Raw genomic sequence first — 14,596 nt, 5'->3', positions numbered from 1 at the left:
AGTCGGATATTTTTAGCTACCCATTGTTAGCTGAAGAACAAAGCCATAACTAAGATATTTTGTCTCTTACAATGAAATGGGACTATCAGACAAATCCATGTACAGTCATATGTGGCTGCCCATTCAGATGGAGCATGAGAGGGAAACTATTTTTAGCCTGTACACTCCACACAACAACCATATTTCCCTTCCCCTGCATGCTGGACCACCAAAACACACGGACAGCACCAGAAAGAGCTGCATCGGAGAGGGGGACGTGGCGTCACTGACTTCTGCTGTCCCTCAGGCCATCTGACAAATGACATTTACAGGAGAGATCAGGTCATGAAATCCTCAAAAAAACCCTTTAATTTTTCTGCCTTTTTGGTTTTTTTTTTTCCCCACTCAGAGCTGAAATGATGCGTGTTTCACCAATAGGCAACAGGGAAAAGTCAACCAGGACCCAGATGGATCTCAGCAAAGCAGCAATTGCAATACACAGCACTAAAACCTGGGCCCTCATCCCTTTTCCAACAAACATGTATATACCCTGAGGGCTGCTCTGATGAGGAGAGAGGTCACCCATGGGCAGCACTGGATCACGCAGCCTGCAAGGAAAGGGAACCGGCACAGCCCTGTCCTGGCAGGGCTGCCGCCTGTCCTGCTCCTGCACAGTCAAACTGTGCTGGAAATGTAACCGTTTTGCGGCTGCCAAGGCAGTGCTTTCGAAAGCATTAACCCTGGAACACCAGAAAACCCTGCACAAGGCTGACAAAACCTCCCCCGAGCACTTTAGTGCTCAACAAATGACATCAGTAGTTTATGACTGGCAGCATTTTGCAATGCATTCATTTAAAAGAAACAAAGCAGTCCATAAATGCCCTGGATTTCTGAGCATGAGCGATGCTGGGAGCTTTTTCTAAACAGTTTTTGTGGGTTGCATTGGTGAGTCACAGAGAAGTTGCACTAAACGGCTGAGTGTTTGGTGCAACAAGAATGACCCTCCACAGTTAACGGAGTCATAACACAGTCCTTCTCTCAAATCAGGAGCGAGAGGAACAAAAGCAGGGTGCCATTGCACATCCTGACCCGCTGGGAGGGATACCCTCTGCACCGGCTGGGGCGGAGGGATTAGAGTAACCCTCAGAGCAGCCTCCAAATGGCTGCAGCAAAGCAAGAGCCTTCAGGAACCTCACATGGCCCGTCACCACCATCCTCCCTGTACAAAGCCAGCTGCTGCATCCTCTCCACATTTCCCTGCTGGCCTCTCCAGGAAGGCCAGCTCCTGATTTGCTAAATGCACCTTGTGCCTGTTCCCGAACAAGTGCCACGCTCCATGTATGTCTGCACATAGTCCAAGACCTGCCATGTGCGAGTGGCCACCAAGGCTCCACCAATAACCCAGAAGAAGTAGCAGGCAGCAGCAATGCCTGACTGTGCTCCGTCTACCTAAAGATGCTGAAACATGTAGGTGCTGTGTGTCAACATAACCAAACACGCATGTGAGAAAGCAGCTAGAAGAACAGAAAGACATTAAGTAGGAAACGTAAATTACCTGCAAACTTTTCGGCTGAGCTAGAGTGTCCTGGAGGAGATGCTGCTTTTGTGACTCCTTGCTTTCTCCGTGGATTAGGGCTGCTTTTACCAGGGAGCAGTGATTGTTTTTATAAACTTGAAGCACAGTAAGAACTGGTTTAAAATAGAGTGAAAGGAGCTGGTGCGGGTGGAATTAGACAGACTCTGAGAGCTGCTTTTCCAAAAATAAATTAACTTCTTGCAGCCCGCGGTGCAGAGGAGGGGAGGCCGGGGGCCGGCCGGGCAGGCGTGCGGGCTGGCAGCGGGCTGCGGCCGGGGGCTGGCGGGAGGGCTCTCACCTTGCCCGGCTCTGGCCCCAGGTGAGGGGCGGGCAGAGCATCCCCGCGGGCGGGGAGCGAGCGGAGCCGGGGCGCGGGCGGTCCCCGCCTTGTGCCCCGGTGGGCAGCGGCCGGGGGCGGCTGCGGCCCCAGCGCGGAGCCCGGGAGCTGCCCGGCGCCAAGGACCCCCCCCCCCGCCCGGCTCGGGGCTCGCTGGGCGGCCCCAGCTGCAGCCCAGAGCCGCGGGCTCCGCTCCGGCCCCCGCAAGAGTTAAGGAAGAGGAGGAGCCGCCCCTGCCAGGGCTCAGCTAACAGCGGCAGCGGCAGCCTTCCCTCCGGCTGCGCGCCTCTGCTCTGCCTCCTCCTGCCGCCTCCTCCACCTGCCTTCCCATCCCTGACCCCGCAGCCCAGCCGCTCTCCCGCCCTGCCGTTAAGCAGGAAAGCTCCGGGGCTCACCGGGCACGCTTTCCGAAAGAGCCGCCCGACCACACCGGCGGGGCGCGGGCGGCTCCGGGGCTGCACGGGAGGCGGCAGCGACGGCCCCTCCGCCGCAAACCCGCCGGCTCTCGCCGAGCAGGACCCCGCACCCCCGCGACCCGCTGTAAGCCATGCTGCAGCAAGGAGCGCAGAGCTGAACGCTGCTCCCGTGTTGTGCCGGGCTTTTGCCACCTCCTGCACGAATCACAGCTCCCCCCCTTCCTTATCTCTGCACCCCTTTAAGTATCTCTGTATTGGTAGTGGGGAGCAGGGGCAGCTGGAAAAGCCCTACCCCAGCAGTGAGGAGCTGGGCAGGGATCCCAGCCAGGACATATGCGAGTTACGTGTCAGTCCCTGCCAGACTCAGTGTCTTACATCCCCATCCTCTGGGCATTCCCGTTTGCCCAGGGAGGCCAGCCTAGATGAGCAGTGAAACAGCTCCCCTTGGCACTGCAAACTGCCAGGACTTTGATGAACTGGGGCTTGCTGTAGCTCATGTCCTAAGTCACAGCGCCTGGGCTGGCCAGGGCACCCAAAGGTCTAATCCACAGGTGACTGAGCACTAGAAGGTTTTATTTAGTTCAGCCGGGCATTTGCAGAGGTGCTGTCACCTTGAGCAGAGCAGTCTCTGGCCACAGGCTGATTGATAACCGAGCCTGCGTGGCACGTACCAGCTGTGAAACCCAGGGCATGGGTGGTAGAGAGGCATGGCTGTGAACCAAGAGCTCTCTTGACAGGCAGGTCCTGTGCACTGAACACCCCAAGACCCTCTTTACTTTCTTTCGGGGTACATCCGTCGTTGCCCCAGTGAGTATGAGACGTGTCCATACAGCCACAACAGCCCCCACCTTACAGACCCTCAAGTTCATGGGAACACCAGGCTATGGTCAAGGGGTACCAAAGGCAGTTTTGGGGAGCACCACCGGCTGAAGAAGGGGAAGGAGAAGGGGAAGGGGAAGGGTGCTTGCAGACCCTTTTCTCCTGTGTTCCAGGGACACAGCCTCACCTCAAGAATGGAGCTGCTCTTTATCATGTTTGCTGCATCAGCAGGTCCCAAAGGACTTGATTTCTCCAGACTTGGTCCTTGGGAGTGAAGAATGAACTGCTGCTGAATGCCCTTTGACTTCACGTATGCGTCAAAACCCTTTTTAGGGCTGTTTTTACATCACTTTCCCACCTATAAAACCCCTTTTCAGGGCTTTGGCTAGCCTAGGCCATCCTGTGCAGCTGTGCTAGGGTAAGCTGCGCCAATGCAGCCTATAACACTTTACTGTCCCTTACATCAACTCTTTCTCTTTTGACCTCAGTGCCTCACTGAAGCCTGGAATTTTGCAGGCTCTTGCTGTTGGGAAGGGAACCTGGATGGAGAGAGGGTCTTCCCAGGTGCCGTCCTCCTCACTTGGGCTAAATAGTGTTTTCTGAACACAGGAGAAGCCCAAGAGGCAGTGTCTCTGCTCAGGCTGTACCTCTTTTCCCCATTAACACCGAACTCCAAAGGCTCCCTGCCTGTGCTACCCACACCTCTTCTGCCTCTGCCCTACACATCCTCTCCCTGGTGCTTTCTCCTAACTGATAAATAGCAGAATGACGTCCACCCACCCATGCCCCATGGCTGCCACTGCTGTGCTGTGCACTGGTGATGGTGCTGGTGGAAGTTTCCCCCTCCTCCCCCCAACTTTCACCCTTCAAAAAAAAAAAATCACTGTAGGTTTTTTTGACACCTGCAGGTAGCTCCCTTGAAGAAAACCCCTCTTCCGACCGGCATCCAGCCCAAGGGCAGCATTCCCCAGGCAGGCAGGACGACGATCACTGTGTAGGGGGAAGTCCTTTTCCTTGTATTTATTTATATCCATCTCGCTGTAAACTCACCCGCCGGTGAACCTGCTGTTCATACTAACAAACACGTCTCTTTGGTCTGTGCAGAAGTCGCTGGCTGGACAGACATATGTAGCAGGGGGATCTCCCCCAGCCCTTCCCCAGCTCTTCCATAAATCCTTGGCTCCCACCAGGTTTGTTTAAATGGCAGCTTGTAAGTGGAGCCCTTTTAGCAAAGTAGCTCCTGATCTAGGAGAGACCTAAGCCAGAGACCCAAAAGGGACTGCACCAATAATCTAACGGCCACGATGGTCCCTGTGGAAATTACTTTAATACCACATCTGGGCACTCTGCCTGGGAGAGGTCTGTTCATAATATGTTTGGACAAGGCAGAGCTATGGTCCAGAAAGTGTCCTTTAGGAGCAGAAGGTTTTTAGGACAGGGACATAAAGGGAAGCAGCAACATTTCTGAGGTGGAGAGGTGAGTGTTTCTGTACTAATGGGCTGTATAATACCAGTATCGTTATTTAGGCTGTCATCATTAGGGTTCAGAGTTAACAGTCCACACCGGGCAGTGGAACAACTCACCCTTCTCTGAGCTTTCTTCCAAGCCATCTGCTGTCCATGCTGCCACTGCTGGTGGGGGACATACGAGTTTTCACTGGAAGGTCTTCACACTGGAAGGTCTTCACAACAGTTTTGTCACAAGAGCTCAGGTAGGGCAGGACCACTCTGCGGTGACACCAGAGCGGTGGCCCAGTGCTGGCAGCTGGGCCAGGGTGAGGGGAGGAGAAGGAGCTCCTCAGGGTGATGGTAGCAGCTTTTGGAGGGAGACGTGCACACCAGCTGTGCGGCAGGGTCAGCTGCCTGGCAGGTGGCTGGATAACCATGGGCCAGAGGATGAATTTCTTCCCCACCAGCTCCACAGGTGGTGAGTTTACCCCATCAGTGCCGCGAGCTGACAGCACCCCACAGCAGCTCACCTCTGGCATCCAGGCCGTGCAGCCTGGGGCGACAAGCAGGTCGATGGCATGGAGCAATCAACGGGTGGCACAGAGGTGGCATGGCTGTGCTGCCCGCAGACAGCTTGGGTTGCCTCTGCCAGCAATCCCATGGGAGCACGTGAGCATCTGGCATGGGTGCATGGGGTCATTTGCTGCCCGTGCCACACAGCCACCCTTCCCATTTGCCTGTGGGCACCGCAATCCTCCACGGGTCACGGCAGCGTGGTGGTGGCATGGCGGTGGCGTGGCTGTGCCACTGTGCACGCTTACAGGTGCTCAGGCTTTGCTTGGGATGGGGAGACCAGGCGTGTCTCGGGGGCTTTCCTGGAGGGAGGTGGGATACAGAGGTTGGATCTGGCAGCACCCCAGGTCCAGGCAGGTGCTGGGGATGCAACCTGGGGTGTCTGGCACTGCATGTGCCTCGCTGGGTTTCCATCCAGCTTCAGCCTCCCAGCACCACGCGAGCTGTGTAACAGACAGTTTATTTTAGCCATTGAGGCGGGGAGGTGGAGGGCAGAGGCTCTCCAGGGGCTGAGGCTGTGTGGGCGGGAGGGGGGACGTCAGACTGCTCCAGCGCCTGTGACACGCGTTTGGTGTCACCCGAGTGGGAGAGCTGCGAGCAGGGTGAAATATGAGCTGCGGGTTCCCGGCCACAGCTGGAGGAGTTCGTCCTGCAGCCTGGCCCCATTCCCTCTCGGGACAGGGGGGGCAGGTCGGCAAGAGCCGGTGTGGATCCCAGTGCCAGCTGCGTGCAGCCACGCAGCCCCAGGTGGGGACAGCCAGACCTTGGCCGGCTGGGAAGACCCCACGGCCATGGGACTGAACCCCAGCCACGCTCATCTCCAGGGCGGCTGTGTGGGAAACACCACCCTCGAGGGGCTGTGCGCTGTCAGCCTGGCCCTGGGATGCAGCCAGCAACTGTGCAGGGTGATTTTTCCTCCCAGCCTTTACATCTCAGTTGCTCCTTAGGTGCTGGAAGAGTTAAATATCCTTCACCCAGCATCCAGCCTGATTCTGTGCCCCATGCACAAGCAGATGCACGCTGCACGCACCCCCGTTTATTGATCATCTCGGCACATCATCTCATTCCCATCTGCAGCCAGCCTGGCAGCCGGGGAGCTTGCAGCGGTAGAGATCCCACAAAGGACTTGCAGGCTGTGGCACAGCCCTGCTGAAAAAGCGCAGGGCCTTCCAGTGCTGCTGCAGGGGAATTACCCAAAACTGGGATGCCAGTGCTGCTGTGAGGTGGTCAGATAACTGCTGGGACGCTTCAAGCATGGTACAGTGTGGCTCAGCTCTGGAGCAGGCAGCCCTGGGTTTCCATGCATTTATTTCAGTCGTGCATGTGTGCAAGGAGGGAGGGTCTCAAAGTGTCTGTGTGTAAAGGATTGATTTGCACCAAATTCTGGGTCGTGGGTTCGCGTGTGCATGGATGTGTATGAGTGCGTGGAAGTACTCGCATGAGGCCAGGACTGTAGGGCAGTGTGAGCTCTGCAGCGAGATACTCTGCAAGCAGCATACCAGGACACATGCCATGCAAAGACCACAGTCCCTGTTTCAACCTACCCCCCCCCCCCCAGAGCATCACCCAGCATCGGGGAACTGGACGAGTCAGCCAGCCAAAAGTCTGTGCTGAGGCTGCTCCTCCTGCGCTGCCGTGCCCTCCCTCTGCTGAGCTGCATCGAGCCCCAGCCTCCGAGAAAGCTCCTTCCCTGCCGGTGATCCGAGGAGATGGGAGGGTGGCAGACTCCAGCCTATCCCTGAGGTACTTTAACTGAGAAAAAAATAATAATCAGAAAGTATAAAGGAATAAAAATTACATTTCATTACCTGTGGAACCCCAAGCTGCCATCCAAGGGAAGGCACAGGAGCCCTGGGTTCCCAGCCACCATGATGCAAAATCTGAGGGCCCTGGTATCAAGTGTCTATATGAAGCAGAGATGGGAACCCCAGTCCTTGGGGGGCAGTAGGAGGGCTGGATGCATCAGTCATGCCTTAACACACGTAATAGGCTCCATGCCCCGGCCTTTCCCGGGGTTTACAAATACTTCCCAGGGGAGCCTTAGACACCCATCCAGCGCTGGTGAATGCGGGGATGCTCTCCTGCATCAGGATGCTCTGCCCAAAAGCCAACCCTCTCGTTTGGCCACGGGAGTGGGGCATGTCCGATGTCAACGGCACCTGCCCATGCATGGATGGTGGGCCGGGGAGGCACAGGGGCGAGGGACACCCTGGAACCAGTGCAGCCACTCATCTGCGATGAGATGAGGCTGGAGAGACCCGGCTCCCTCCCGGCCTCACCACAGACCACGCAGGGCTCGTGGCCGGGGGCGCGGGGCACCGCGGATGCAGCCGGCAATGCACTCCCCACGCTATTCTTAGGAAGGGTAAAGTTTATACAAGAAATTTAAACTTTAAACCCAGGCACCATAAATAGTCTATTTTTCAAGGGCTCCAAGTCAGTTGTAGGCTCAGAGCCAGAGCCAAAATTTGGCAGCTGTCTTTGTTTAATGATTAATTAAAATGAGGTAACAAAACGAGACATATCTATTAACGAGGGTATTTGCAGCGTCAGTAGAGGATTCCAAATGGCTGATTTTTTCCCCTTTTAATCTTCAAACTTCTCGTTAGGAAAACAAGCTCTTCCTCCGTCTGCAGCCGGGCTGGGTGGGAAGGGCTGTGCCGCGGCCCCTCGCCCTGGTAGCGGGAGGGGAGCAGCGGGCAGGCACAGTTTTATCTTTATGGTTCTCTTCCTTTAAACAAAGCGAACCCTCTGCATAAAGATTTTTCCAGTTTGGAAATTTTATTAGACCTTTAAGTAGACTTCAATGGAGAGACCCTTGGCTGTGACAGAGGCAGGAGGGGGAAGGTTTGCAAGTCGCTTCGGCTCTGTGCTGGCCTTTCCCCTATTGCCACGCAATAAGGACTAAAACGGGAGTGCTGGAGGCAAAGGGGCATTTTCCAGGCTCTTTTTCACATGTGCCAGAAAAACGGGGCCAAACCCTGCCTTGGGGGATCAGCGCCTAGTTTTCTGGGCATCTTGGGGAGGTGTGACCAGACAAGGTGACAAGGAGGATGGTGCAGAAGGATGGAGCCTGGGAGGTTTGTTCCCATCCGCTGCGCTCCCAGCTCATCCCCTGACACTGGATACATTTTCCAGCTCAGGAAACCAAGCAGAGCACGGAGCTGCCTCGCGTGGGAGGTGCTCATGGTCAGAGGAGGGTTAAAGTGTGCAGAGAGGTCCAGCGGCAGCTCTCGGAGGGGTATGCGAAACAGGTTCACCCTCCCGAAGGCTCCAGAGGCTTAGCCACATGGGAAAGCACCCAAGTATGAGGAAAAGGGAAAAACATCCCAAAATAGTTTAGTCTTGTTTTCTGCACTGAGACGCCCAGATAGGGTGGGAGTTCTGGTTGTGTCTGAGCTAAAAATTACAGTAAATAGAGAAGTAGCTGCAAAGCCCCGTGTTCTGGATAAGAAGGATATGTGCAAATGCCGTCCATCAGGGTGAAGACGTGCCGGTGATGAAGGCCCATAAATAAACGAGGAGGGGGATGGAGTTAAACGAGTACTGTGTCAAGGGATGAACCCTCAACTGCCTGCTGAAGTGTGTGTTCTCCCCAGCGCATTTCATGGGACGACAGGGAAAGAGGGGAAGAAGCTTCGTATGTAGGGACCACTCTGAGCAGAGATGGGATCCCGGCGTCCCCCTCCGCACACACGTCCAGGACCACTGAGCCCACCTGGGAGCAAAGGGGGGCCACTGGCCCACTGGCCGGAGAAGAGAGGTCAGGATGGACCCGCTCCAGGCTGCCCCACTCTCTGCACTGCTCTCTAGGCACATTTCAGCTGCTAGTGAAATCCCAGCATAAATACCGAAGCCTGATCTTTGGAGGAGGTGATAGGGTTGATGGGTAGGTCGTCCCTATAACGAGCAGAGAGGTCCTGGGCATTTGGTCCCGTGGAGACCTGCTCCTGCAGCACACAAGCCATGCGAGCGGGCAGGATGGGGAGCAGGGACTGGAGTGAGGCAGACTCTGAGTGGAGGAAGGTCCACTGCTCCTCCCAGGGGGATCAGTCCCCCGGGGGAGGAAAAGGGGGATGCTTTCCATGAATGCTCCATGGCCCCCTTTAATTGTTCAGGGATTGCCCACAGCAAGCACCAGCTTCAGGCCCCATAGAGGGTCCTGGGACAGGCGAGCTGGCGAACACCCAGCAGCGACTCGGTTTCCTGAGCTGTCCAAGCTGTGGCTGGAGCTGAGCCAGCCCAGGGATGAGGGTGGGAAGTGAAGCTGGTCCTGGGTGTCGTGCCATCCTCAGCAAGGCAGGGTCCCATCTCACAGACCTCTGGACTGCAGCATAAGGACCGCATTGGAGGGGTCCTGCTCCAGGGAAGGGGACAGGACACCCCATGGGGCAGAGGTCCTGCCTGTGCAGCTGCTGGAGCTGGCTCTGCTCCCCGGGCAGCGGTCCCTCTGGGAGCCTGGCCCTGTCATACAGCCCGGGCTAGGGGTGCCCAAGGTGGCACCGAGGGCAGCAGCAGAGGAGGGGGAAGGTGATGGGGCAGCTGGAGGGCGAGAGCACGGCGCTGTGGGCTGGGATGGAGCGGATGGGGTCTCCGGCCAGGGCTGAGCCTGTAGCGGCTGCGAGTGCTGGGCAGGGACGTGGGGCAGCCCGGGAGCAGCAGGGCAGCACAGGGGCAGCCGGGCAGCGCGGACAGAGCAGGGCAGCACGGGATGGGTGCGAGGGGCGCGGGGGGGGCTCGGCCGGCCGCGGGGACTCGCAGGGGCTGCCCCGTCCTCACCCCCCCGCGCCCCTGCCGGGCCCCTTCCCCCTCCGCCCCGGCGGGAGGTGGCGGGCGGCGGCAGCGGCGCGGCGGTGCCTGCGGGAGCGCGGTGCCATCTAGGGCCGAGCCCGGGCTGCTGCAGGGCTCGGCCAGGGCTGCGCGGCTGCCGCTGCGGGGCAGGGTCGGGTGCGGCCCCGGGTCCCGGGCATCGGCGGCGGGGCAGGACCGTGCCTTGGCACCGCCCCGCCCGCGGCATCAATCCTCTCCCTTCGTGCTGAACGCGAGAGCTCAGCGAGGACCGGGACCCCGTCGCTCCCCGGGGGGCGAGCAGCCAGCGGAGCAGCCGAGGGCTGTCCCCGGCCGGGGGTCTTCTCCCCCGGGGGCTGCGGGAGGTGACGGGCTCTCAGCCGCGGTGACCCCCGCACGCCGCGCTCCTGCTCGGGGGAGGCAGCCAGGGCCTGGGGCCGCAATGCAGTCGAAAGCCGCACAGCGCATCCCCACCGCAGCACTGGTAGCTCTGGGCTGGTCCTGTCTGTCTCCCCAAGCCATGCGCAACCAAGGAAGGGAAGGAAAGCTGGACTGGGGGTATGGTCTGTATCATCTCCTCACAGTGCATCCCCACAGGGCTAGTCCGTGGTGGGTGATGGGGCAGGAGGTGGAGAAGTCCCAGTGCTCCCAGTTTGTCCTGGCCCTTGCACGCAGGAGACCCTGGATCTTGCAGAAAGCTCTGGGAGCACAGCTGGGGCTTTCCTGACTCTTGGCATTTAAGCTAAGGGCACATACATCAAATCTTAAGTCAGTCTCCCAAAACTGCAAGTAGCCTGCTTCCCATCATCACACTGGTGATGATGACAGTGCTGTGGCTGGACATCAGTCTGGGCTTCGAGACCTTGCTGTGCTGTGAAGCCTTCTGCCTGTCCTTGGGCGGATCAGGCAGGCAATCTCCCTGCCCATGAGGGTGGGAGGTTTCTCCACACCACCTCCAGCTCTCCTTTGGTCTCAGAAGCACACTGAGCCTTACTGGCTATTTGAAACTTGGCCCTGAAGAGCCCCTCAGATTGGCTTCAGTTTGGTGAGGCTTGGTCATGGGGCTGGAAGCTAGTCACGGAGGCACAGTGCTGGCTCTGCGCAGTGCAGTCAGACCCAGATCACTTCTCCGGTGGGACAATTGCAACCTCCTGGGTCATGCAGTAAGAAGTACAGACATGCCTTGAGAAGAGAAAAGCAGGACGCAGCAATAAATCCTCCTAAATCAGATGCACAGGCTATTCTCTGCATGCTTGCAATTTGCCACATCCTGCAGCTGTCAAGGGAAAAGCTAACAAAGGATTTCTGCTACCTGCTCTCCTAATGGCTTTCCCTCTACTCTGCAGTCTATGGTGTTCACTTCAGTCCCAGTTTAATGAAGTTTTGACCTGGAAAAACAGAGAGCGCAGGGCATTTCCCAGTGCACATCCTCGGGTTAACAGATGTGACTGTGATACTCAATGCACCTTGACAGAGCTGTTTTTCCAATGCTGCGTGCTGTCGCCCTCTCCCAGGTCTAAGCCATGCAGTTTGCAGTTCATCACAGGTGGGAAAAGCCTCAGTTTATGCATTTCAACTGCCCTGTCTCCCGCTGTAGAAGGGGAAGCTGTTTGTATTCCCAATCATTTAACTCACTTAAAACCAGTGACAAATTCAGCTATATGATGCTGGCTGGGTTTTCATTTGCCATGGACAGAGGACAAAGAGTAACTTACAGGGAGAAGGGCCCTGTTCCTTCTTGAGACAACAGGAATTGATTTAATTTATATTTTGACAGCCAGAGCCGAAAATAATCAAGAGTCCCTGCAGTGGGGTGTGGAGTGTTTGCCTTCCTTAAAGAGCAGAAAGTAATATCCCCCAGACGGGGGTGACTGGGAGAGAGACATTTGCCTCTGCAGGGGGTCAGACATCCATACATCTGCTCTTCTGGCAGAAATCGGACCGGGGAGGTCTGGGTGAGATTACAGATAAGAAATGTAAACTCTTTTTTAATGAAGCTCCCCAGGTTACACCTTGCTGTTTGCTCCCTGAAATCAGTCTAAATTCAAGTATTTCTGTGGCCCAAGGAATTTGTTTCTCTTTCCCCATTAGTTGCCTGTACTTTTGCCTATTTATTTTCTGTCTTTTCAAAGGTTTTACTGGCTAAGGCAGTCCCTGTGACATCCTGTGCCACTTTGTGAGAATAGTCCCACTCCCCTATCAAGTATTGTCATTATTTGTTGCTGAGAAACATGACTTTTTCAGTGAAATGCCACTAATCTGAGGGATAAACCACCTCAAAGTTCACCTCCTGGGGTAATCCTACCAATTACCTCCATTCAAATACCATATTTATGGTAAAATCAGCATTGTCAAATTGATTTCTCTTCCTGGATTCCTTGGATTTCTGTTCTTGATTACCTGATGTCCTTGATAACTGCAGTTACTATATCACTTGGAAACAACAGGTTTGCTGGTAAAATCCACCACCACGGTTCTGCAGAGCCAAACTCAGCAGGATTTAAGAGAAATCCTCTGAGGTTTTGATCCTGCATGTTGCAGCACCGATCAAGATGGGACCCTCTGTGAGACCCTGCTGTCCCATTGCCCTGTGCAACCCACTTTGCAGGACCACCACAATGCACCTGGTGATTTTGGGATTTTTACTCTCACTACTTGGAAGGGAGTCCTACAGGGAGCAAGGTTCACTCAGGAACCTTTGCTCACATGTAATTCCCTGTCAAGGATGTTAGACGAGAAGATTTAGGCATAATTGAATAATATCAGCCCCTTCTGGGAGCTATATAAAATTGTGTGAGCAGACAGTTTGCTCTAAGGATGGTGTTTATGACACTGTGGCTCTAGTGTCATCCATCTTTTGTTCACTGTCATGTGGAAAGTCTCTTCATGGTGCATTGGCTTTTTCTCAGGACGTTGGCAGAGAAGAGCATTTCTCTGGGGAGGCTCCAGCCTTGTCTGTATCGCATGGTACCAGGGATAACCAGGATGGGCTTCCCTGTGGAAAGCAAACACATGGCAGGCTGCTGCTGCCACTCAGATTAACTCCATGGGTTGTTAGCTGCAGCAAGAGTATATGTCTTGGTCTGTGTCTTTGCTCTGTGGATTTATTTCCTTTTTGCAAATACTTCTGTAGTCCTCTGGTTATAGCCCAGGTGGAGTTTGCTGTTGGCTGAAGAGCCCTACTGAGCATCACCATAGCATCAGCAAACTAATATCCTCCAGTGCAGTGCTGCTTCTCCCCCAGAGAGGCTGGGGGAAGAGCTAAATCGAGCTCAGGCTCCATGCATCCGTGTGTTGGCTCAGTCAGAGAGCACAGCTAGTGCCCAGAGGCCTCTATACCATGGCTTGTTTCCCTGCATCCCCCATGCTCCAGGTTTTATTTATAATCATTAAGATAGAAGCAGCTAGATGCTCCTGCTCTCTGCTGGGTCGTGGCTAATGCTACTCACACCATGTTAAAAGGCCCATTAGCACTTGGGGTTTTCTCTCTTTGAAGATGCACATGCGAATAATCAAGTTGCTTCTTGATCTTCATTTTGGCAAGACCTGGATAAGGCATGCTGGCCTTTCTGCTGTGTCTCTGTGTATGCAAGATGAGAACACGGCACACAGATGGGTAGCACAGATCACGGAGCGCCAGGTATGCTTCTGCTTTGCAACTGCCTTACAGGCAAGGTCTTGCCTGTGATGTTGAGGGCAAGGGCATGGGAAAAGCACAAAGGATAAGGAACCTTGTATCCACACTTCTGCCATCAGCAGCGTGAACATGGAACAGCCCAGGGGAACAACATTGGTGCTTTGAATGCCTCTCCAAGGTGCACACTGGGGACTGGAGGATGGGTGTCAGCTAGTAGAGAGGAGATGGGTTAGTGGATGACCTGTCTGGAGGACAGACCCTGAGAAGTAAGACACCAAACAAGGATCCCCAGACCAGACAACTGTCTCATCAAATACAAGCATGGACCTTGTAACAGTAGGAAAGGCTTAGGGACATCCGCATGAGTTCCCAGAGCTTTTCCAGTTTTCTCCATTGCTCTCCCATCAGTGTCACACACCCACCAATGCTCATGACACCAGGCAAGACATGGTCCCAGCCCTGGCACGGCAGGGAAGCCTCCTCTCCCTTGGCACAGCTGACCCTCCCGGGTGCCGGGCACACACCACGCTCACTGCAGCCCTGCATCCTGGTTCACTCACTGATGTCGAGCGACGGGCTTCTGCAGTTTCTGGCTCAAGCACTCCATTTTACTGGCCAGTGTCACCACAGTCTTGACAGCAGGCAAAGCTCCTCATCCTTATAAGTTACAGGCTGCTATGGTCTGGCTTTCGTTGCTGAAAAAGTAGAGCTACTTTACCTGCAGGTAACTAATGTGTGTGGACAAATAGGAGGTAAAACCGCAGGCTCACCTTGGGCTACTTGAGGGGGGAAAATCACACCCTTTTTAAGAAGTGATAGTAATTTCATGATCCAAACTGGCATGAAGGTGGATGCCACTATGGACTCCCTTGCTTAGTCACTCTAGACTAGGAAATTATGCCATTTCTGTAGGACATTATGATGTCCTACGTGTTCCAAGGACATGCTGGGCTGGTGTGAAAACATAAGTTGCTGAACAGCTACGAGCTCTGCAGTGAAACAGAAGACTGAATGCAGTGATG

General features: G+C 55.3%; 1 protein-coding gene across 5 annotated transcripts in view; it reads right to left on the bottom strand.

Annotated features, from left to right (window-relative positions):
• Positions 1-1,617, bottom strand: part of MYOCD (myocardin) — a 263,589-nt gene extending 261,972 nt beyond the window's left edge. For 2 of the 5 annotated variants that reach the window (XM_072881172.1, XM_072881173.1), the window contains exon 1: positions 1,535-1,617. The gene's annotated coding sequence lies outside the window, so the exon portion shown is untranslated. The remainder of the gene's footprint in view (positions 1-1,534) is intronic. The other 3 variants (XM_072881177.1, XM_072881178.1, XM_072881176.1) reach the window with 2 other exon arrangements.
• Between the last annotated feature and the right edge of the window lie 12,979 nt (positions 1,618-14,596).

This window comes from Ciconia boyciana, chromosome 16 (assembly GCF_034638445.1).
Source record: "Ciconia boyciana chromosome 16, ASM3463844v1, whole genome shotgun sequence".
Taxonomy (NCBI): Eukaryota; Metazoa; Chordata; class Aves; order Ciconiiformes; family Ciconiidae; genus Ciconia; species Ciconia boyciana.
This window is presented reverse-complemented; position numbering and strand designations above follow the sequence as displayed.